Source organism: Ornithodoros turicata, chromosome 2 (assembly GCF_037126465.1).
Source record: "Ornithodoros turicata isolate Travis chromosome 2, ASM3712646v1, whole genome shotgun sequence".
Classification (NCBI taxonomy): Eukaryota; Metazoa; Arthropoda; class Arachnida; order Ixodida; family Argasidae; genus Ornithodoros; species Ornithodoros turicata.
Genome location: NC_088202.1, coordinates 71,768,184 through 71,791,711, shown reverse-complemented (window position 1 = coordinate 71,791,711; position 23,528 = coordinate 71,768,184). Strand labels below are relative to the sequence as shown.

The 23,528-nt window shown below is 46.2% G+C and overlaps 1 protein-coding gene across 2 annotated transcripts in view; it reads right to left on the bottom strand.

Moving 5' to 3' along the window:
• Positions 1–23,528, bottom strand: part of LOC135385555 (dopamine D2-like receptor) — an 844,468-nt gene that overhangs the window by 473,230 nt on the left and 347,710 nt on the right. For both annotated transcript variants that reach the window (XM_064614934.1, XM_064614935.1), the window contains one exon: positions 8,028–8,083. The gene's annotated coding sequence lies outside the window, so the exon portion shown is untranslated. The remainder of the gene's footprint in view (positions 1–8,027; positions 8,084–23,528) is intronic.

Genomic DNA, 23,528 nt, shown 5'->3' with positions numbered 1-23,528 from the left:
ATGCTATCAGAGAAACCGAAATAAGCAGTTCAGTCAGCATGCACCCTCTGATCCATGCAAGGCCAAGAAAAAATCACTACAAAGACACTCAAGAATTCAGATATGAATCCACTCTTCCACGAACGCTTTGCGTAGCATTTAGCATCATGAACAAGAAAGACTTTTCCCGATGATGATGAGTGAGGTGTTTCATCGCCACAGGCGATACTCTACCCCATTGCCCTCTGTAGTTTGGTGAAGTGTGATGATGAACCTCACAGCGGGGACCGCCTTATCGAAAATATATCTAAGAGGCCTCTCAAAATTTCCTGAGAGGTCTGAGAGGACCTTTCAAGAAATCTTGGAAGGTCTGGTAGGACCTTTCAGGCAGCACAGAGGGGTCTGAGAGGACCTTTTAGAGAAAATCTGGGAGATGTTGTAGAATCATTCATGTAGCCCTGAGGGGTTTGGGGAGACCTCTCAGACAGCTTTGGCGACAGTGCGTCGTGCAACACCTCCCAGAGCAAGTTGCTACATGTTCTCCGCGCCGCGAGACATGCTACCTCGTCCGCTTTGGAAAATAGTTCGCAAGATTTCACTTGTTTGTGCATTATTCCTCCAAGGAACACGTGCCGTGATAACCTTGTATTGCTGCTCCCCCTTGAAGCTATTGTTCTTGCAATCCCTGCATTATTGCACTGCACGTAAGTGGAAGCGTTTCGGCCACTCGCCAGCGGGTCAATCAGTCTGTTTTGAAACGTTGAAGTGTGAGGACGTTGGCCGCGGATCTCAGTAATTGGCGTTTTGTCTTCGGGATTCTAACTGTTTTTGAGGTATGTAGACGATGTGTCAAATATGCTTTTGTGAGTGACAGGCATTCCTGTTCACTTTATGCTTTTACCACTGTTCGCAGACACGCATGATGAGCTCCGATAGGAAGATTACCAACCACGTTAGGTTACCAACGGCGGTTTGTGCCAAACGGTATGTTATATATTTCGATGCCTACACACTGACTTACACTGACATTTTGAAATGGTATTTCTTACAGATGAATCTCGTACGAAGCGACAGGTGGTGAGAACCAAAGGTGGTGAAACCCAATCTTGCCATTTATTTGGCGTCTTACGCAAGCAAGGGAAACTAGACGGTGCATAGGGAGTCCCCAAGTATACGTAAAACAGACGAACTTGATCACCGGGAAGCAGAGTTCCTCAAGAATATTTTTCATCGCCGCCGTACGGTCCTTGCGAATATGTGTCCCATGAGTTCACGCTTTGTAGAATACGACAGTATGTGTTGCTGATAGCTGTATGCTTTCGTAGACATGTAAGTGCTAAATCTAGTTTCTTTTGCTGCTATTTACCGTTTCGTGTAGTTTCTTGCGAGCGATCCTTCAACAAATATTAGATATTCACAATTCTGCAAGACATTTGAAATAACTGTTAGATAATCTGATAGCAGTGTGCATGCCTTGAGTGTATCTGTGCAATCGAAGGAACTCAATATATGTGGACTTTTATGACATGTACTTGTCTGTACCTATCTCTGGTGTATCATAGAACTGGATGATTTTACCGCTCCGACGACAGGTGCAGCGTAGACGGCGAAATTGAACATTGATGTTCCGATGTCAGATCTGGGCATTAGCTTCTGAGAGATCCTGTCAATCTGAGAGGTCCCTCAGCCTGAGAGGTCCACCAGCCTCAGAGGCCCTCTCAGGCTGAGAGGACTTCTCAGTCCCGTAACGCATTAGACCTAAGGGGTCTTTTCACAATAGGGCGAAGCCCTACATTTCGAATTTAGCATCATTCAAGAGGCTACACGATAAACTCCACGCATATGATGGCAATTAAGGTGCTGCGTCTTAAACTGATGTCAATAAATGTTTTACGAAGTCGCACACTGGGCGCAGGGGATGCTCCAATTGCAACAACTTAATGCCTACCATAGCGTGAGCATTGCCATTACAAGGGAGCGGTTCGCCTCCACCGTCTGAAGAACGCAAAAACATATGAACTGAAGCGCTGCAAATGCAGCTGTGACTGGACATAGTTGCACGGCAATGGATTTTTCCTTCTTCGGTTTCTTTTCTTTACACGTTTCTCTGTGTCTCTAGGTGCCTCTCGCTCTTTTTCTTTTTTGCAATCAGTCAGCGGAAACAAGCATTATGCAGAGCAATACGCTATGAAAGTAGGTCAGCCTGTCGCGCAGTCCCTCAGTTTCCCCTCGTGCACGTAGAACGGTCTCATTGGTCCACGTTGCTTCATCTTTTTCACCATAGTGTCGTGGCCCGTCTGCGAATACCCTCTTATTGCTGCTTTCTGAGTGGAGAGACGCTTTCTCCGTGTTTCTCCAACCTTTTCTTTCCCTCATGCGCAGAGACGTACTTTCGTAGCGTATTCCTTCTGCGTTCGACAGTTGCGCCCATAAAAAGGAGGAATGTGGAGGAAACACATAGTGTGGAAGGTCTATATAGCTGAGCTGTAGGACTCTGGGATAGCACACTGTATAATAGTAGCTGTCTAGCTATGTATGGCAGTGCTTAGCCCTTGAGAGACATGGAGGAACCATGAGGGCTACCCAGGCATCACACCGATATTGGCCCAATATTGGACCAATGTGGCCTGCCAATATGGGCCCAACATGAAAAGTGCAACGAGGCTCCCTATTGGACCAATATTGGCTGCCTATATTGGCAAGCCCATATTGCGCCAATTTTTCCGTAATAACGCCAACGATGAGCCCGTGTAAAAATAAAGCATTATCCGATATAATATCCACCACAACATTTCTGTCGTCTTTTTTTTTCTGCAGATCTTTTGATTGACCCACGTTCCATCGCGTTACAAAAACAACACTGCCCCGTCCTAAAATTGAAGAAAAGGTGTCGTGCCCATCTTGCTCACGGATCCGGGCAGTCGTATTGCCAACTGTAGGATGGGACAAGCGCAAGCTCGCCCACATCACGCCTCAAAAATAGTACTGCCCACGTGCGCAAAACGAAGTGCAGGAAATACTGGTGCCAAACATCCCTCAGGAACTTCCATTGGGACAGCGTTACCTTATATGACCCAAAAACTTAGAGTACAACGGAGCGAAACACTTTCGTGACGGTGACGGACATACTCCTCAACGACTGGCACTGCCTCTGTAGTAACTTGAAAGCACATAGCGTTGCACAACGGACATCCCTTCCTATCAAACATTGTGTTTTTTTACTTGACCTTCCGCTTCTGTTGTCATTAGAGAAACCAACGACATTTTCGCCCGAATGAAACGTCTGATCCGAGTATCGCGCACGCGCATTAGTTGTAGGACGCGGTTCGACCGATTGGCATCGCGAAGCAAGATGGCGGCTGTTTGCAGCAAGCCGCAAGTGTGCCAGTTGAGTTACAGCGTATGTTACAGTGCGATTGCCAGATACGTTGACATGGAACAATGTGTGCCTTCTGCGTTATTGGATATAACGACGTATTGAGTTGGTGGTATAAACTGACGTCTTTTTGGGAGGCGATCGCCTAGCCGCCTCCCTCCTTCCCTCTCGGATCCGCCACCGACTATACGTTGCAGGTTTCCAGTTTACGCTGAAGACCAGAGTTAACACGTAACACCCCGGTGACTACACATAGTTCAATAAGCGACTACATTTTTCTTAGTTTTGAGAACCTGCTATTACAATATGCCATGCAGGCGGTCCCTGCACTACATTTAATTACAAAGCGCACTTGACTCATGCCTGCCCGCGCAGAGCAAAAATCACGGAATGTAAAAAAGAAAAGAGAAGATATTCGGCGTTGAAACGTTTTCGCCGCTTTGATGCAGACAACAGAAGCAGCTGTTCCATCGTACTTCTTTGTGTTTGAACATAAGCCTATACGCGTCCTGTTGGGATTTTACGGTACAGATATTTGTGCCTTCCATTACTTGCGCTGTTTAAATAGATGTCGCTGTTCCCACTGCCATGCTGATGTGCTTCGCTCCCATGATGAGCTTAGCACCTCCTTCCCAACTACTCTGCTTTGTGCTCTTTCATATCTCACCCGGGGGAGTTTTGCTCCATCTAAAGCTGTTTTGCCCGTTTTGATACTTTCTCTCCATTCCAAGTACAACTGCTGCAATGTTCATCGAGCCTTAAAACTTCCATGAACTTTACGCACTTTCTCCCAATAGCGTCCATTTTTGGCAGCGAAGCTTTATCGAACATTTCATGGACGATATCACGTCTCCAAGCCAAACTCTATAAGACCAGGCAACCGACACAAGAACTGGAAGCACTAAACGAAATGGAATGGAATGGAATAGAATGGATATCGCAGATTGCACGGTGACGCGTGCCGGTATGCACTGAGGCCACATCATGCGCTGTAGGGCGCTTGGCAGGTTGCTGCTGCAGTTTCTTTCTAGGCTCTTGTCTTTCTGCAGTGAGTTTGTGTACGATAGAGAGCATGAAGGATATTCACAGTTTTTTTTTTTTTTTTGGAAACGAGTGCGTGATGGAACAGGACATGCGGCCGGGTTAAAATGCTTATTCAAGCAAGAGCTATATGGATCGCATCCAGGGTGTCGGACGGAACCAAAACCGAAAACTAAGAAAGAAGGAAGAGCGCTATATCACAGCAAACCTTATTTTTCCCGGAACGCAACCGATAGGCAGCCTAAATGGCTTCTGGTTGAAGTGGAACGGGGCTCTGAAAACCGGGCTTGCATTGATACTCCGTCAGTGCACATCAATGTTGCACCCGCTACCAAACCCGCTACCCGCTACTGACGTAACGAAGTACCGCTACTCCGGAGAAAAGTAGCGCAATACTAGCGTCGCTACAAATTTGAAAAAGTAACGCGATACCGCTTACGTTACAGAATAAAAGTAACGTAAATACCATGACGGCTACTTCTCCCGCTACCGTAACCCTCTCTATGCAATACCTTACCCTACACATCTCGTTGTCAAATGTGTCTAACGATGGTCCGATATTTAAGTTCCCTCACATACAGGGAGTTAAAAATGAAGCTTTCACGAACGCTACGCAAACACAGCGATGACAGGAAACCGGACGATAACTTTACGCTATTTGTGTAAGAAACAGGTGCTGCTAATTATGTAGCACCTGTTTCTTACTCAAGGTTCATGAAAAGGCGTACGCCTCCCGTTTTCAACAAATCAGGGAAGATAACAATATAATTCGAGATGACGGTTGGCCAGGAGCGTGCTATGCGGTGAAGTTACTTTCTAAGAGTGTACGACATGTGCGTAGAGGAGAACTCATGGAACCTAAATCTTCAATGCCTGCTTTGTGCTCTGTTGAAGAACCTTATTACGCGATTAAAATCATCAAGTCCCTCCCTATAGACGCACGTACAGGAAGGCTTCTTTCGTCATATTAGATAATGCAGTAGTTTTCGATTATCAAAGCAGTGGTTTTGCACCGCCCATTGTGGGATCAATGTCTGAAATAATTATAGAGAGGTCAAACTGGAAAGGTGATATTAGGTAGCAGGTGACTTGAAAGTAACTCGTTACCTTTCCAAAGTAGCTTATAGGAACTTCAAGTTCATGTTCGTTATTTGTAAGTTGTTAGTAGCTTAGTTAATTTTTTTGCACGTGAACTTAACTGGTATCGAGTTCCTTTCTTCGAGTAACTTACCCATGTCTGTATATAACCACCTTCAAACGTATCGTCGCCGCTATTTTCAAGTTCTCAGGGGACGTTCCTCCAGAGCATTTCTTGAGTCTGTCTTAAAACTTCGAATCGAATGGTCGCACCCACCTTAGTCCTTTTAGACTTTCGCTTACTATTATTCCTTCGGGAAACACCCAAATTCGACACATCCCTCTTTTGACAAGATTTACTGCAAACGATGTTATGATTACTTTCTATTCTATGAAGTATTTTGTACCCCGCCGTTTGTACGAGGCTGTACAGAAAGCAAATGGGTCCCTCTGATCTGTTTATATTATTTCTTTATGTGCGATACACACTATATAATGCCGTGAAGTGCTGCATTTGTGTTATTTTTGTTACAACCGATGGTACGAGTTGCGTTTGTTGCTGAAGAGGAGACAATCCACAGGTCCAGTAAAGGTAGGTTGAAACAATAGCTAGAGGTCGGAAGTCGACGATATTTCGAACAGAGATCATACCACTGTAGAAGTATCCAGTAGGAGAACAGTCTCTGTTCGAAATATCGGCGGCTCTCGACTTGAGGCTTTCGCTTCAATCTATATTCATTGCTATTAGTTCTGAAGCAAGGACACGAAAATATTCTAGGAAGGTATAGTGCAGCAGACGTTATTAACGCATCAACGTAACGTAAGCTGGAGCAACGGGTAAAATGAACAGATCAAGCCATTTAGCTGTCGCGAGGAAAGCTTCCTGTTCACGTTGGTAAAGGAAGATGACATCACGTAACTGGGTCGCACTGCGTATGTTGAATCCTTCCCTAAAGTGAAGTGGTCATACTCACCGATTCCTCGGCTGCATTTCAAAAGTTATCGGATGTTGATAAACAATCTGTACTGGTGAAGAGCACCCGACGTGCGTTAGAGCTTGCCCAGAAACAAGGAGCAAACACCACCCTACAATGGATCCCTGCACACGTTGGCCTCCCAGACAATGAACACGTTGATAAACTTGCCAAGGCAGCTCACTTTCTCCCCTCGAAGCCCTTCCCTATCCCGCAAAACTGCCACCGGCACACTGCCAGACCCCTCATACAGTCATCTAGTCCAGCCACCAGACGTGGAATATCCCATGCCCACCCCCTCTATTGTCGCGCACTCGCAGCAGAACCACTACCACGGTCTTTCACCGGATCCGCAAGGGATGTGCCTACACGTACAGCTGGATTCACCGCTTCAAACTTACACAGTCGCCCCTATACCGCCAGTGGTCTACTCATTCAGAAACCATAAACCACATCCTGCTTGAATGTCCCACCTACAACGAAGCACGCAGACACCTGCTCAACCCTGAGCCCAGCAGTTATACCTCTGGAATCATCTTTTGTGGCGACTCGCCTGCCGAGCGATGCCGCCGAACTGCTGCTCTAGTCGCCTTCCTGAAGGAAACGCGGCTCACACACCTGCTCTCCTGCGTTTTAGTAGTGACGCTGCCCGCTTTCAGCGTGGCCAACCACGGCGAGCAGCTTTCATCTTCACCAACCTGGTGATCAGTACCAAACTGGTGATTTAATTAGCTACTCCAAGAGCTTCCCGAACTGCATGTCGTGTTGAGGGAAAGAATCCTAATTGCCGGTACTGTCTTGCCTACAGAGTTTTTATTTTTTTTATTTATTATTATTATTATTTTTTTACTCTACGTCATGAGCGAAGCAATTCAACATGAACTGACAGGATGTACATCGCTGTTTCATCAACCGTGTCCCTTGCGTCCGTGGTGATATGGATCCGCCGATTACGCAATCCGTGCCCGTTTATGGGCGGTAATACACACACGCTTCCGTGATGATGATGACGTTGAGACATCCGCGTTATGTGATTGACTAATAACTCAGTATTTACTTCGGTAGAAAACTACTGTCACTTCGTAATTAAGTAATTCCTTTTGCGCAGTAACCAACACAGCACACCCGCCATGCCGTACTTCTTGCACAAAACGGTGTGGTCTGCAAACGACTAATAGTCTGTAAATTATGGAATGCGATATCAGTATGTTTCCTCATCAGCTTTCCTCTCAGCTCAGGAAGATGAGTACACAATCTGCTGTGGCTCATCTCATAGAGTCAACAATACAGCTTTCCTCTCTATTCATCACCCCTATAGATTACACGTGCCGTATAGCCACGTGAAACCCCTGTATTATTTATCTTGTTACTTCTAGAAGTAACAGGATGATATAATAATGCAGTCAAGTATAGCTATACTCGACTGCAATGAACATCGCTCAATCGGACACCTTGATAACTTTGTAAAATTGCGTGAGGACGTATGCGTATAGTCATCGTTTTGTTGTACAGTATTATCTTCATTTTGTAAACGTGGTTAATTTTACAAACCTTTAAGCTAACAATCTTTGTTAACTTACTTGTTGAAGATCACAACTGCTTTGGATACTCCTCCTGTGCGGTGCGCTGCCGAAATCTGAAAGAGAGAGAGAAAAAGAAAAGTATTAGAATTACAGCACAGAGTGATGCTTATGCCCCTGTTCATAGACACGTACAATTGCTAGGGACATCGCAACTCCATTCAGAAGTTGCTGCCCTTGTACTCTCCGCCAGCGGCAGAGGGATGTGGTTTTATTGTTTTACTACTCGTTAGGGGAGAAGGGCAGTGAAATTTCCCTTCCCCCTTCTCCACCAAAATATTCTAACGACCCGAGAGTTTTCAATGGGAAGGACGGCTGTTGCCGATGGAAAATGGTTAGGCGGCAGAGCAGTGAAAAAATCAAGTGAAAATTAAGATGAAAAATACATTCGCTTCGTGCACGTGCAATAGGAGCGTGTCTTTGTCATGGTTACCTAACTCCCCCTTCAGAGCTCCTAGGGCCACTTCTTAATTCGCGTTTGCTCCGGCCTTCCCAGCACTATGCCACAGACCGTCCAATGGCCATGGTGCAAGTGAAAAGGAAAGGAAAGGAAAAGACGATAGTTGTGTAGTGACACAATAGCCGCGTTTACATGAATGCGACAGAAGCGCATCGAATCGAGTGGAAACCAGAATGAAGATGATGCGCCACCGTTTGCATGGATGCGCATCGAGCATAGCTCGAAAATAGCGCCCCACGGTGTCACATTTAAAATACTGGAACTGTTGTTTCCGTTGCCATTTTCCAAAACCTTCTTCGTACAGAACATCTACCCCGCAGCCACCTTAAGTTCTTCTTTGTCCTCCTTTTGTTTTTGATGTGCATCTTCTGTTTACATGCACGCTTTCAATGCGCATCTACCGTCTTTCTGGCGGATTGAATTTTATGCACTATCCTAGCGAATTGATCGTTTATATGAGCGCATTCAATGCGACGAGTGAAGTCCATGCGCTATTGTCGTATTCATGTAAACGCGGCTAATCGCCGTCGCCAGCTGCCGTGCGGCACGAGAGCGCGTGCCGTGGGCAATCGTATCACTGACACTTTTCGCGCACACGCGTTGGTGTTTCCAGACGGCTCCATTGGGGCCGGGCGTAGAAACGCTACTTCCGCCTGCTATATATACCATCCTTGAATGGTGCATGGCAGGGAAAATTAGTACGGTTCCCAATAGGCTCTACAAGTGCAGAGCTTCTGTCAATGTTACAGGCAGCAGCTGCGGTGCAGGTCAAGAGAATCACCTAGGCTGTCATTCTCACGAACTCGCGTAGCGCTATTCAAATTGTGATAAATACCACGTGTAATAGCAGTCTAGCGCACTGTATCAGAACATACGTGATATCATTTGTCACACATACATCATATGCCCAACACAAGTCTATCGGTGGAGACATCTCCCTGCAGCGGATCCCCTCCCACGTCGGCATCAGTGGCAACAAAAAAGCGGACCGACTAGCATCTGCTGCGCACCACTTGCCTCAGTTTGCCTACCCCGGGAGACAGCGACAGAAAATTTCTTGTCAATGAGATAGTACTTACACAGCACCCTGGTATCTAGCAAATGCAACAAAATCATCGGCTAGATCTCCCGTTAAAAGGACTTTCCCGGTATACACAAAGCCTGCTCTTCAAGTTGCGAACAGGAAGCGTTTTCACTAAATCACAATTATACAAAGGGATATATTGCCCACGTCTATATCGTAACTTTCGGCCGTCATCGTAACAACATCATTTGTAGTATCACATCATCTTATCATGGCTACAGTCGGTGGCCATATGATTGAGGATAAGTGGGGCCCACAATGGCAAACCGATCTCGCCACCACGACCGCCACAACGACCGAAGCTTCACGAAAATATTGATCTAATACAGGATCTAACACAGATCTAATACAGGTTCAGATTGGTGTTTAAGTCGTGTCATTTGTCAGGATACGGCACGACACATAACTTACTTGGGTTGTGTACATCGAGCTCAGCATCAATCCAAAACTAACAGTATTAATTCGGAATACTTTTGACACCATACCTTCTGTGTTTCTGTTTCCCCACATGGTAGCGAAGGCATCTTTATGAGTACGGTATTTGCGCACTGGGTCGTCATCGGCGATGCTTTCCCTATTTAGGATCACGTAAATATTTATTTTCACCGCGAACGTCGAACTGATTTTCGTCGTTCACTGGCTGGCAGGGACCTTTAGCACTCACCCTGCGTAGCGTACCCCGTGGCCCGCCTGTTACTGGTGATGGGAGGAGTCGACGCAAACTTGTGAATCTGCAGTGGGGGGGTCGAGGTAGCTTGCCTTTGTTGGCCGCACTCAAGTGGGCATCGTCACGACTATAGCAAAAAAAAAAAAGGAAAAAGGAAAGTGGGAGAGGGGAGTTGAGGACTTCAAAGTGACGCATATAGGCAGGATGACCGATACCGATGGAACGGAGGCACACTGTAGGTGAGAGGAGCACTAGAGTGGTCTTTCCGCTAGGCCCGTTTTTTAAAGAAAGCGCACGGGTACGCGAGTTTTTGAAAGTCGTTCCGCACAAGAACCTTCGGGGAAGAGGACGTCCGTCAGTATACCAGGCCTGGCGTGGGGAAGATGAGTTCCCCGCTTAGTATGGTATGCACGGCATTCTGTCAGGATATGCGCGATAGTTTCCGGATGATTACAGTGTTCGCAACTGGAGTCCTCCCTGGAGCCGATCTTGAACAGTTGCGAGTTCGTGAACGCAGATCCCGTGCGTAATCGATGGAGCATTGTCTGCATACCACGGGGGAGATCTTTCGTGGGAAGAGAGGGTCGGTGATTCTGCATGATGCCCTGTGTGCCAGGATGACGCACCCCAACTAGCTGTTTGACGACCATGTGCCTGTCAGTGTCGGCCGGGACTGGTAAGGATGGGCTGCAGCTGCGGTATGCTGAGGAAGCTAGCTGGTCCGCTCGTTCGTTGCCTCTGATGCAGAAATGAGACGGGATCCATTGGAGCGTAAGCTCACCTCCGGTTAGCCTATTATGCTATGCACACGACCTCCTCATACATCGGGCTAGGATGCTACCACACATGGGGTTCATCGCGTTGTTGAGGGCACTTCTGGAGTCCGTAAGCAAAACGGCCTTAGTTATTCCGGTGGCTTGAACCGCAGCACCTGCAAGTAACAAGGCCAGGAGTTCGGCCGTCGTAGATGACATTGGGTAACGAACTGATTTCCCTTGCCAGGCCATGTTCATTGACGGGATGTAGTACGCGCTGGTAGCGCTCTCGGAACGGTGGTCAAAGGAGCCATCCGTGAACACCAGCGTATGTGTGCGACAGACGTCGCTTATCAGGTTCTCAGCCGCCATCCTGGCCACCAGGGGGCTGGACTCGCTTTTCTTCCGTAGACCCGGGATATGAAGCGTTGTTGCGGGCACGAACTCCCGCCACGGCGGCGTAGGTGGACTAGCTGGGAGCCGAGGAAGAGCCCACCTGTTGGCTAGAGAGCTGGTGGCTCTGGCTAGGCGTCCTAGGGATGTGTGTGTCCCTTGTTCGAGGTCAGTGAAGAAGGAATGCTTGTTGATAGATGCTGATGCATTATCTGCTTGTGAATCTGCGACGTGGCTGTAAACATGCCCCTGGCCATTCAACTGCCTCACACGCAGCGCAAACAGAGGCGGAGGAAAAGCGAACTTGCGAAGTTACGAGATTGCAAAGAGCGCCCCCCTTGTCAGAGTAATTCAATTATGAGCAATGGTCGGCGTGGGTTAAAGCAGTTATGTGTAATGGAGCTCATGCTTGCAGCTTCTTTTTTTAAACTCGGCGTTACGTCGCAAAGCAACTGTCGCCATGAGCGGCGTACAGACGTGGACAGATGGAAACAGTTTGCAGCTCTGCAACTCTGTTCAATAATAATAATAATAATAAAAGAAGTTAGGTCTGCCTGCTCAGTCAAGGCGGCAAGTTTCGCTCCTGAAATTAAAAAAGAAAGCGAGAATAAGTTAAGACAGTCCTATACGGACGAAGCGAAGGCCAGCAACGCATCCCGTATTTTCCGACGACTGTGTGTACGACCTTGCGGGTACAGGATGTCTTCCAATGTGACACAGGGGATTTGTAGCCTCGTTGCGGCTGAGGTCCTTGACGGGGCAGGGTTGTGCGAAAATATGAAATTCTGGAAATGCACACTAACACTATAATAACAATATAGTAAACACTAACTCACAACACATGCACATTTGATTACTTAACGACGCTCCCGTCACTCGTTTCACAGCCATTTGAGAGCTAGAACGCGTTGTAAATATGCGCTGTTGTTATGCTTTTACTGCTTCGTCCACCAACACCCCACACAAAAACATCTGACAATCAAGTCCCTTTCACAGACAAGACAGTAATGTGGTCGAAACACAAGAATATACTGCGAATTGAAAAACCATTTCACATTTCGGCTTATCGAACCCGGGAAAGCGGGGAGATGAGCATGCATCATACACGCCAGAATGCCTTGGGAGCGGTCGCTTACGGGGTCAGTTGGGGAGCTAAAGTGGGTCGCGACAGTATCCTCATCCACCGTGCCATCTCATCCACCAAGCTGGGTCACCAATCGTGTTAAGACATCCACAGAGCTGGAACATCCATGCCGTGCCATCTCATCCACCGAGTTGTTTCATCCAACGTGCAATCTCATCCACCAGTGGATGAGTTGGCATGATGGATGACCTGGCATGGTGGATGACCTGGCACGGTGGATAAGGTGACACAAAATCGGTTGGAGAGTGAAGCGAGAAACAAGGGAATTATTGAGCTCGGAAGTGCACGTCACCACCAGCAGTGGGGTTGGGTACCTTGGCGCTGAAACTCCCCAATCATCATCATCAGATAAAGTTGTTGTTTGGAAGTGCACATGAAATCTTTCTCCAGTTATTTCTTTTTGTTTACAGCGCTCCTGGTGACGCGCGGGGGGTCACGTTTATTCTGTCCCTGGCGGGAGCTAGCCCCGGGACCGCTCTGGATGTTCCACACAGCCAAATTATGCAATCAACACCGTTTTATTTCAATAAATATTTTACGTCAAGTTTAGATTGAGTAGCAGTTGGTGCCCGAAATGTCCATCAGTTATTTTCCAAGCATCCCGGTTCCAAGCAGCTCCAGTTGAGGCGTAATGCCGCGCGTCAGACAGGTCAGGTTCATGGCTTTCACAAGTGCACAGAATGTCCTCATAACTTCATACTACCGCCTTAGCAAAGTCAGGAAGACCAGAAGGTGGTTTGTCCAGACGGCTCCTAGGAAGTCAGTCGCACGAATATCGGGAACCGGCTGACTCAGTATCTCACAAAACCACGGGCTATGCGTAGGGGTGGTGGGTCATTTAAGAAGGTCGCCCATACTTAAGCGAAAGGGGAACGGAGCAAATAAAGGAAAAAGAAAAATATCGAGTAACTTGCAGTAACAAGTTACCCATATTTGTAACGAAATCCGTGCTAGTTACAAACTATAGCTCAGTCGTTACTTGGTTTCAAAAAAAGTAACGAGCTACGTGCAGGTCTGACAGGGCATAAGGCATCAATAAGGCATTCGCTATATGATGTGACGGCATGTGCCCCTTCTGAGGGGGGGGGGATATAGGTTTATTGAAAAAAAAACAAAAACAAAGAGTGTTTGTCTGAGTCTCACTGCCGTGAATCGTAAGAAAGGGACGGTCTCGTACAGCCGGGGCGATTCCCCAAACTTCGCCAAAACTATCTTCACGGGTACTGTACACATGTAACCGTCAAAGTTTCATTCAGAATTACAAAGTCGTTTTTGAGGAATTTGTCGAAACGTGCCACAATAGCAGGCGACGAAACCTGCGCTTCACTCTCACGCAACGTCACGCATGACGTACGCCTGCGGGCAGTGGCGTAGCCAGACCTCCAAGGTAGAGGGGGCTCGATACGAAAACTCCCCCCCCCCCCCGCTGATGCTGTGTGTGACAACACACACATGCTTTGCACACGGCGGATGAAAAAAAAAGAAAGAAGCAATATTGTTTATTTGGACATTCACAATACGGTTATAATAGGGTGTCATGACCAATGAGGTGGTGCCACGAGATTTGAAGTATTTTGAAAAGTCACGCTGTCCCCCCCCCATATATTATGTTCTCCTCGGATTTGCACGATTTGTGTGGGTAGCTCGTAGGCAGGTAAGGGGGGGGCTCGAGCCCCCCTAGCCCCCCTGTCGCTACGCCACTGCCTGCGGGTACGTCGCCGTTGTCATGGCAGTTGGAACCTGCAGAAGAACCTAGGGTTGAGCCATCCCCTTTGCTCTCGAAATGGGGACAGTCAGGCATATATATCCACGAGCCACGAGCGTAGAATGTAGCCTGTGGAGTAACAACCGGGACTGGTGTACTTAAAAAGGGGGGAAAGCGGGAAAAACTATACTTAACGTTTTGAGCGGACGCTTTTCATCAGAAAAAAGGGGGAACAACAAACTAGTGCCGGAGGATGTTAAACATATTGCCCAGCCCGCTAGGGGCTGCACGTGAACGTGTTAATTAGGGCAACATGTGTAGCACCGGTCGACAGTTGATTAGAAGTCTAGAACCAGTCTTTCGTTCAGGCCCGTTGGATGGGTAGTGTTCAGATAATGTATCAGGCGACTCTCTGCCCGTTTCACGCGTTTGCGGAATGGAAACTGGAGCGGAGAACAATAACGCAAATGTTATCAATAGTGTGGCCGAGACTAGAGAAATATTTAGAAACGAAGGATATCTGGTGTTTGCTGATACCTCCAGAAATTTGTAAATATACGAGTCGACGATGTTCACGGAACCTTTCGTGAAGCTTTCGTTCGGTTTCACCTGTATAGAGAATGTTGGGACAGCTAGACAGTTGGGAAGATAGCGTAGACTACGTTCGCGGTTTGTGTAACGAAAAGACGTATTAACGTAGCGGCCATTGGAACTATTAAGGCGCTGGTGGTTCGGGCCAATATGAGTGCATGTGTGGCAACGATCGTTCTAATGTAGCTTGTGCATTGACTTGCAATAATGTGGCGCATAATCGGATATGTGGAAGCTAAGTCGCGTGTGTTCTCTCCGCGAGTATTTAATGCGGTTTTTAAATAAACACGCACTCCTTCTCCATGTACGTCGTCAGCGACATTTCATTTCGAAATATGATCAGTGTGCAACGGAGAGTGTAATGGAAGCGCGCGTAATATATTTTTGGTCGGAGCTGTAATGCGACCGTGCGCGCCGTTGGCCGGCGACTTCAGACTTGTGATTGTCAGTGGGATTGTCCTACGACTTTTAACTTGTCTCTGAGGATTAGCATAATTGTCCTAAACCACCATGTGGGCCACTTCTTAGAATGTGCGTTTTTCGTCTGAGAACTGAAAGAAAATGTAGGAGAGTTGCTGCGGTCCCCATTCACCTCTGAAAGTCGTCTGTTCACGCCGATGCACTAGCGCGCGCAAAAGCAGACGATTTCTGTTTCCTATCACGGACTTTCCCGCAGGTTGATGTAGCCGTTATGATTGTTGCGAACAGAGTTCGCGGCATGCTCTGCAATCAAACATAAAAAAAAAGCAAAACATCCATTTAATTCGGTTATTTAGTAATCGTAACGTGCTTGTTTGGGTAAATTTGCAGTATTCAATTTCCAACAAACAGCAATCGAATGGTGCACTTTATGAGAGGGCAGGGGGTACGCGACCCTCCCTTTATGTGCTGTCTTCGTCTTTCAGCGTCTCGTTGGCCTCAGCGACTACTACAAGAACATGTCAAAAGCCGGCGGACAACGTCTATATTTTATGCAAGTGCACTTTGTAATCGTTTGACGAAAACTGCTGCGTGGCCTGGAAACAACGCCGCCAGTTTTGTGACTCTGTGCTCCGTATAGCTCGAAGCTCGGCAACACGAAAACACGGCGGCGCCAGCAATGTGGAGACCTTGTCCGAGCAGCGTTGATTGGATCACTATACGATAGCGACAAGCCGCATCAACGAAGCAGCTGCAAAGGAAAAGAAGATGGCGTGTGTTCTGGCGCCTGAAATGTTTTTACTGCAGCGTGGTAATAACTACACTGTGAGTGATAGCTTAACAGAAATAGATCAAAGTAAAGCTGCGCAATAGTATATGCAAGTGACAACACGCTCGCCCTAGTTTGCCTGTAGTGATCTTGTTTGATCGAGACTAGACGCGTTCGTCGGAAGTGTGCGCTCAGAAAAGTCCCTTGGCAATTTGCCGTAAGTCGATGCGTCAAACACAGTTTGTACGTCGACCCACACGACGCCATAAAGATGTATATTCATCTGACGATCTGGGACGATCGGCCATAAGATAAGAGTACACACAGCAGATGCAGCGAAAAACAAAAATGGGGGGATATGTAAACTTAAAAGAACCAGGATTCATGATGGTATTGTAACTTTTCATGTGGCCAGCATGTCACGCATTACGTGTATCGATGGAATGAGTTCTCATTGAGTCAAAACACAAAGCTCAGTACAAAATCCGCAAAACAGAAAAATAACTACTGCAGTTAGAATAATAATGTTTGCCAGCGACTTTGTTTAAGCAAAGTTGTCGATAAAGGCGACCAATATAGGGACATAAAAACCATGTAAATTAGTACATTCCGCACAACTTAATTTCTGCGATTCTTTTCGACGTGCGGCTCGTTTTCCAGAAAACCTGATGAGACCCCATTTATGTTGCCCTCAATAATAGGCTCGGTTTTATTCGTACTCGTCACGTATAGCGCCCATCGATTCATTTCATACTGGAACCAGGGACTAAACCGAGATTCGACTCGCAGAACTGAACCACTGAAGTATCAAACTATGAAAACTAACAGGAAGTGTATGTCCCCGGCTGTTTAATGGCGAACAAAAGGCTGGCTTAAGAATCCCCAGGTCATGTTGTGTTTTAGAGGATATGTTCGTTGAGACCTCTAGTAAAGGCCCAGAGAATTTCAGTATTTTGGAAGGCATCCTGCACCAGTCCATCTTCGGCGAAGTAAAGCTCCTTATCTTCCTTACCTTAGCGAAGCTCCTTATCTTCCGTCACCCCCGTGTGTCAACCAGGCGGATGAACACGGAATTGGCAGCCGGATACCTGATCCAAAGAGCGCATTGGTGCATTGCTCCGCTCAAGAAATATGTAAACCGAAACCAATTAATTACTCGGAAAAGCGTCGACTAGTTTTTCTGTTTTCTTCAAATATTTCTCACTGAAGATCCGGATGCGTAAAACAGAGGTTCCGTAAGCGTGCGAAATAAAATTTAAAAGTTATGATGTTTATTTAATTAGTGAGCATATGCACATGCAAATGAGTCGCTCACTACTCGTTTCATAGCCGATGTCCTAAGGACCTTTACCAAAAAGAAATTTCTTCGCTAGCGCCACCTACTCACAAATTATTCAGCCGGGGGACATTCGTGAAACACCCTGTATGTATATATTATATCATAAGAATATGACGTCGAGTGTTAAAAGGCACTGTAAAGCAGTAGAGCAGCAATCTCAGAAAATTTACCTATTGGTTAACCTGAGCCCTCAGTACTCTTACGTTATAACTTTTGTCCCAATTGAATTGCGCTTATAGTATTTTAGAAAATTTACATTGAAAATTACTGGCAACACGGCGTCGAATTCCCCACCGACTGCGCATTGTTCTCCAAGTACGGCGGTAAAACTACATTGCATGCGCATAACACTGTGTCTAAAACAGAAGAACTCAACTACGTGACGGCTACGTACCGTCACGAGCAGCAAGCGAGTCGTGGGCGTAGGTTGCTGTTTCTTGACAAATTGAGGATTATTTTTCACCAGACATTGCCCCGAGCGGTTTTGCCGCATTTTTACTAGCAAATTAAAACTATTTAGTGTTCCCTGTCACGTGCATAACTTGTTGTGCTGGGTTTACAAGTAACAAGCTGTTAAACTACGTTAACAACATAACTTGTCTGTCTTCTGCTTTGCGGCACCTTTAGGAGGAACCTGGAGCCGAGAGCCGGAAAGTCCTATTCTAGTCAATCTATTTTGTGTTTCTATTGCAAACTGCAGGATGTGATATGTACAATGCTTGCCCACATCACGCTTCAAAATAGTTCGCTCTCAAAACAAAGAGCAGACACATACTGCTTCGTCTTGCTCCCCGGCGAACATGAAATAACGTGGATATGAAGGGAGAAAGCAACAGCAATGTTGTGTTTGAGCCATGTGTCAAAACATTTTTGAAGCCGATTAATGTAATGAGTGCGATGACAATACGATAGCATTAGAGGTTCATCTTGCTTCTAATCGCTTCTTTTATGCTTCTTATATTTTTATATACTTTGACTAGTATTTTGACTAGTAGAAGGTCCAGGATCCATTGGAGAACGTTGCAGTTTGAACTGCCACACGACACGTGACACAAATTCAGACGCTCGCGAAACTCTCGGAGAACGCACGAGACACGTCTGAATACATCCGGAGACGAGGCGCAACTGACGACGGCCCAAGCTCCAGCTGACGAGCTCCGCGCTTCCACGTGACGGAGAAGAGCCAATCAGCTTGCGGAGCGCAGCCTCATTCGCTCTTCTGCGTCACGTGTCACGCTGTACGCGGACACCTCACTTACCCCTCTACGACGCCGGTCTTCTTCAAAATGAGGCTTCTAATGCTAACGCATTAAAAATAATAATTGTGGATGTGGCTTTGGAAGTGGTAGCCCGTTCTGTTGCAGAAATGCAGTTGAAAGAATGGGCACCGCAGGAGAGTGGACTGCGCGGGGTAATTGTTGCATGGATACCCAAGTAGCATGTAGCTTTGTGCATCGATCAAGATACTGACGTTACACATAGTACTGATTCTCGAGTTCGTACCCAGCAGTTTATTTGTCACTTAACCGATAAAAAGAACGAAATGCAATGAAGTATTTCTTTAGCGATTTCGAATTTCGAGCATGTGCATAAAAGATGCAAATACTCAGATGTCAATCTTTGCTCTTCTTTGTCGGTTATGGTCGCCTTCTTGGCGTAGTGCACCGGGTAATCGAAAAAAAAAAACTTTATTTGGAGCTACGAAAATAACAGAGCATGTCACCATAGTCCTTCAAGTGCAACGTATATATGTCACGTTTCTCTGGTGGTTCCAGAACGACCCACATTGACCAGTGCAACACCAGTGTAGCTCTCACTCCACCGCAAATGCCGACGACGTAGTTCGTAATGTGCGCTTCATTTGCAGTCGTCCCTCTCCATACCCTCCTTTCAGTGGCATTCCAAACCGTAAGCAAAACTGGCTGCCGGTAATCGCTTGATCCTCTGGAAGCGTCTGATGATGAATGGAGTTCATATGCATTTTTGGTAAATTTGAGAGGTTGAAGCAGGCACGATGGATAATTCGGGACCGACGGGACGGTCTCGGTCTTCTATTTTTGGTCAACACTCGCACTGCTTAGCACGTTCGCCGTACTGGTGTAAGCTACACTGACACTATACTTTAACGATGACCCCACACCACATCCACACCGAGACATTACACCGGGCTGCATGAAAGCGATCAGAGGGATTCGTCATCAGTTTTCCAAAATGAACGGTACACATCATTTCACCATTTCACATACTGCACGCACGACCTGCTACGTTTCGCCAATATGGTTTTTCATGATATGCAACTCTACGGGGCTCACGTCTGCATGGTCAGCTAGGGGACGTTGCACATCGTCTCGCTGGATCTCAATGATGACTCGACAGTTGAATCTCCCATTAAAGCGCGTAGAAGAATAATCGTTATCAAGTTATAGCTTTTTCAAGAACACCTCGAGGGACACGCACTCCTTGTACACAAATCCCGACGTAAGCTTTAATAAAAGTTGTTATAGCAGCAGAAGAAGGAATAAACTGGCCGGTGACCAGCGTCACCGCCAGCCAACAACCTGTGGTGCTGGCGAGGTGTGTAAATGGTATGGTCGCTATAATCTCGTATACAGGTGTTCATTATTATAGTGACCTAACGCAAGGATATGCTATCCTCGTGTTCAACGCTATAGTTTTTCTCCCGCTTAAAGGTACTGTAAAGCAGTAGGCAAGCATGGTATGCCGGTGATGTGACTATAGACTTTGCTGCTTCTAAATACCATATGCGGAACCATACGACCGACAACGCGCTCTAAATATTTTTAATTTGCCATGAAAAATGCAGCGTAGGGGAGCGGTGCGACGCCTGGTGTCAAACAACCCCCTGTACAGCGGGCAACACTGAAAATTGGTATTACACACTATTACATCGGAACTTCGTTATTTTAGTAACCATATTATTAGTTTTCCTGTTTATCTATGCATTCTGAAGCCCATGTTAACAGTTTAACCCGTTAACCCCTGTTTTTGCAAAGTAATCCAGCGCCGGCCGCTGCTCGATGGAGGCTCTCCCTACTTCACTGCTGCGCCTGCGCGCTCCTTCTGTTCGCGGCCTCTTTCGAACGAACAAACTCTCTCTGTGAATCTCTGTGAACAAACAAGTCCCGACGCTGTCTGGCTTCTTGAACGTCTGACACATTTTTTTCAACGGCTCAGCATTTCATTTCAGTTCGCTTATCCGTTTATCCTCAGGTGTGGATCGTTGTGTGGATTACAGGGGCGGATTTTTATGGTGGATTGTGGTGGATTGTTATGTCGAGCCCAGTGTTATACGCATGCAATGTGGTTGCCACCGTATGTATCGGGAGTACGAATTCATTTCGAATACCTAGTACAGTGTTGCCCGTAATCTTTAATTGTAATTTTCTAATTAATTGCACCGTCGAGTGGAATGAAACTTGCGCAGTTTTTGTCCTGGTGGCTTGGACTATCGAATAGCCACACTAAATGACATTTGATCGGTGCTGCTTTACAGTAGCTTTAAGATTTTTGAATCTCGTGAGCCAATTTGTAAACATAAACCATACACATTTTGTTTTTCGAACGCGGCGAAAATAATAGGGAATTTTAGCGCGTCGTCTTCGCATGAACGAAACAACCGACTCGGTCGTTTTGCATGCGCATTACGAATCGGTGAATGGGTCGTGGGAGCACGGTTTCGTACGAACGACCCACTCGCGCTGAGTCGTTTTCGTTTTATTTGGCGAGCACGGCCGATTGACATCGCGAAGCAAGATGGCGGCTGTTGTTTACAGCAGCGGAGCTCCAGTGGATCTGCGAAATGTTTACTGCTGCCGACGATGTACGAGCGTATATACTCTGCTGTAAGTTGTAGGATGTAACGACGTATTCATTAGAGCGATTCACACGCATCGGCGACCAGTTGTGGCATCAGAACATGTAGTCCGTGTGAGAAAGTTTGTGTGTATATGCCAGTGTTGTACATACATACGTACATGCATAGGGGCGCTACTAGTAGCGCCGCTACCGTGTTCTCTACTTTACTACGACGTAGCGGTCACGCTACATTTGACATTAGTAACTGAAAAAGTATTTCCGCTACAAATACGGGTATCGGCGGACACTTTCTCCGCTACCGCTACCCCTTCTTTTCATCATACGGAAGATGTGTATAACGCAGAGAAAAAGTGAGATAACGATAAAGGAGAATTTCTTCTCTTCATCCCTTTTAATTACTTGTTAATCAGGCAGACTGATGAGACGATCTTCCTGAATTTCACTAACTTTTATAAAGCGAAGCGCAATTGAATAGTTAGGAATATAATTTGCATTATTCTGTGAATTTTCTAACTTTTTAGCTCACATTCGCGAAGCACACACTGGTATGTATAACGTACTGCGTAATATTGGCTACGAAGCTAGTTTCCGTCATACAATCAGTTGCAAAACTAATGTGAGCGTGTTGATAGCATATTTAAAACTGTGTTTTGCGGCTTTATTGTTCGGAGCAGATAAACAAAGCGTCGTGTCTTTTGGAACAGGAATACGAAACTATATCGGAAACACAATGAGATATCAATATTCATCAGCATTATCATTAGTATCAATATTCATCAGTTATTAATTGCACTCCAAACGTACCGCCGACTTTTTAATGTGGTGTGCCTCAGGTGAAGCATTTCTGGCGAGATAGAATTACCTAAGCTTACACAGGTTGCCGAACGCGGTCTAGTTATTTTCTCATATTACATTCGTTGCACTGTGGGTATATGAGCCACAAAAAATGAATAAATAATAATATTATCCGGGAGTCAGTGTACGCCAACATGCTTATTAATGCACACTTGCTCGGTGGCGGTACACAGGCGATTAACCTTTAATCAGTTGATTGTTGACAGCGTTTGGACATGTTCAGGGAAAAGCTACATGATATTTTTCCCTCTCTAAGTGTTTCATTACGGAGGTAATCTCACACAGGTAGACTCTTACTGAGGAACTCATATTCTCGGAAAAAGCGTACTAAACATAGATTTTCGTATAGTCAAACGTTTTGCAAGGGAAGCCATCGTGTGGCTCGAAGATGGAAGCAGGGGGTAGGCAAGAACATTAACTCATAATTCCTGTGAGACCGAAGCTTTGGTGCGGTACGCCAACAGCACTGCGTCGACCCTGGCGAGAGCAAACATTACGCCGTTCGTTTGATGTTTTCACCTCATCGTAGCCACTTATTGATGACTCGATGTGTGGTCGCTTATCATGGCAGTTACGCCACTTGATCACACTGACCAATCCTCGTTAGGAAGCAGACGGAAGAGTTTGAGGTTGGGATCCGCGGATATCCCGGACAAAATACTATCACTGCAGAAAAATCATCTTGTGCTTCAAACATACTGACAGGAAAATTATTAAATGAACATATGCGCTATGTGCATTAAATTATGTCTTAAATGCGCATGATCTCAAGGTCAATATCAATGTGAAATAATATATATTGGCTGTAGGTAGTGGTATGCTTTATACTGCATGCTTTCCCTCCTTTTCTTTATAATAAACATATATCCCCCCCCCCCCACTCAGCTATGTGAGAAAACTTAAATATTGCACCATCTTTAGACACATTCAACAACGAGATGCCTACGGTAAGGTGTTGCATAGAGAAGGGTACGGTAGCGGATAAGTAGCGGCGTAGTATTTGGGTTACTTTTATTTGGTAGCGGTAGCGGTATCTCGTTACTTTTTGAAATTTGTAGCGACGCTAGTATTGCATTACTTTTCTGTGGAGTAGCGGATAGCGGTATTTCGTTACTTAGTTTTGGTAACGGGTACAACACTGGTATATACAAGGCGCATTAAAGCTGTGCAAAGTGCTAGTCCCCGTGTCGTTTCCCCTGTTTGGTCTAACCGTCAAGAGAGGCTCGCACACGGATGATTAACCCTTTCCAAAGCCAAACTGCCTCTAAGGTCATCGTGATTCATCAACGTGAGATCGAGTCTCCCAACTGTGCCAGGGTATGCTTGACAGCGCGTTGGCAACACGATGACCGACGTACTTCGCCTCAAGTGCAGCCTTCCGCAAAGGGAACGGCTGAAAGTGCACTCCGATATGTCATATTTACTACAAGAAAAGATGCGAAAGATCCAGGTGTTACTCAAATCCATCTGGAATACATTTGG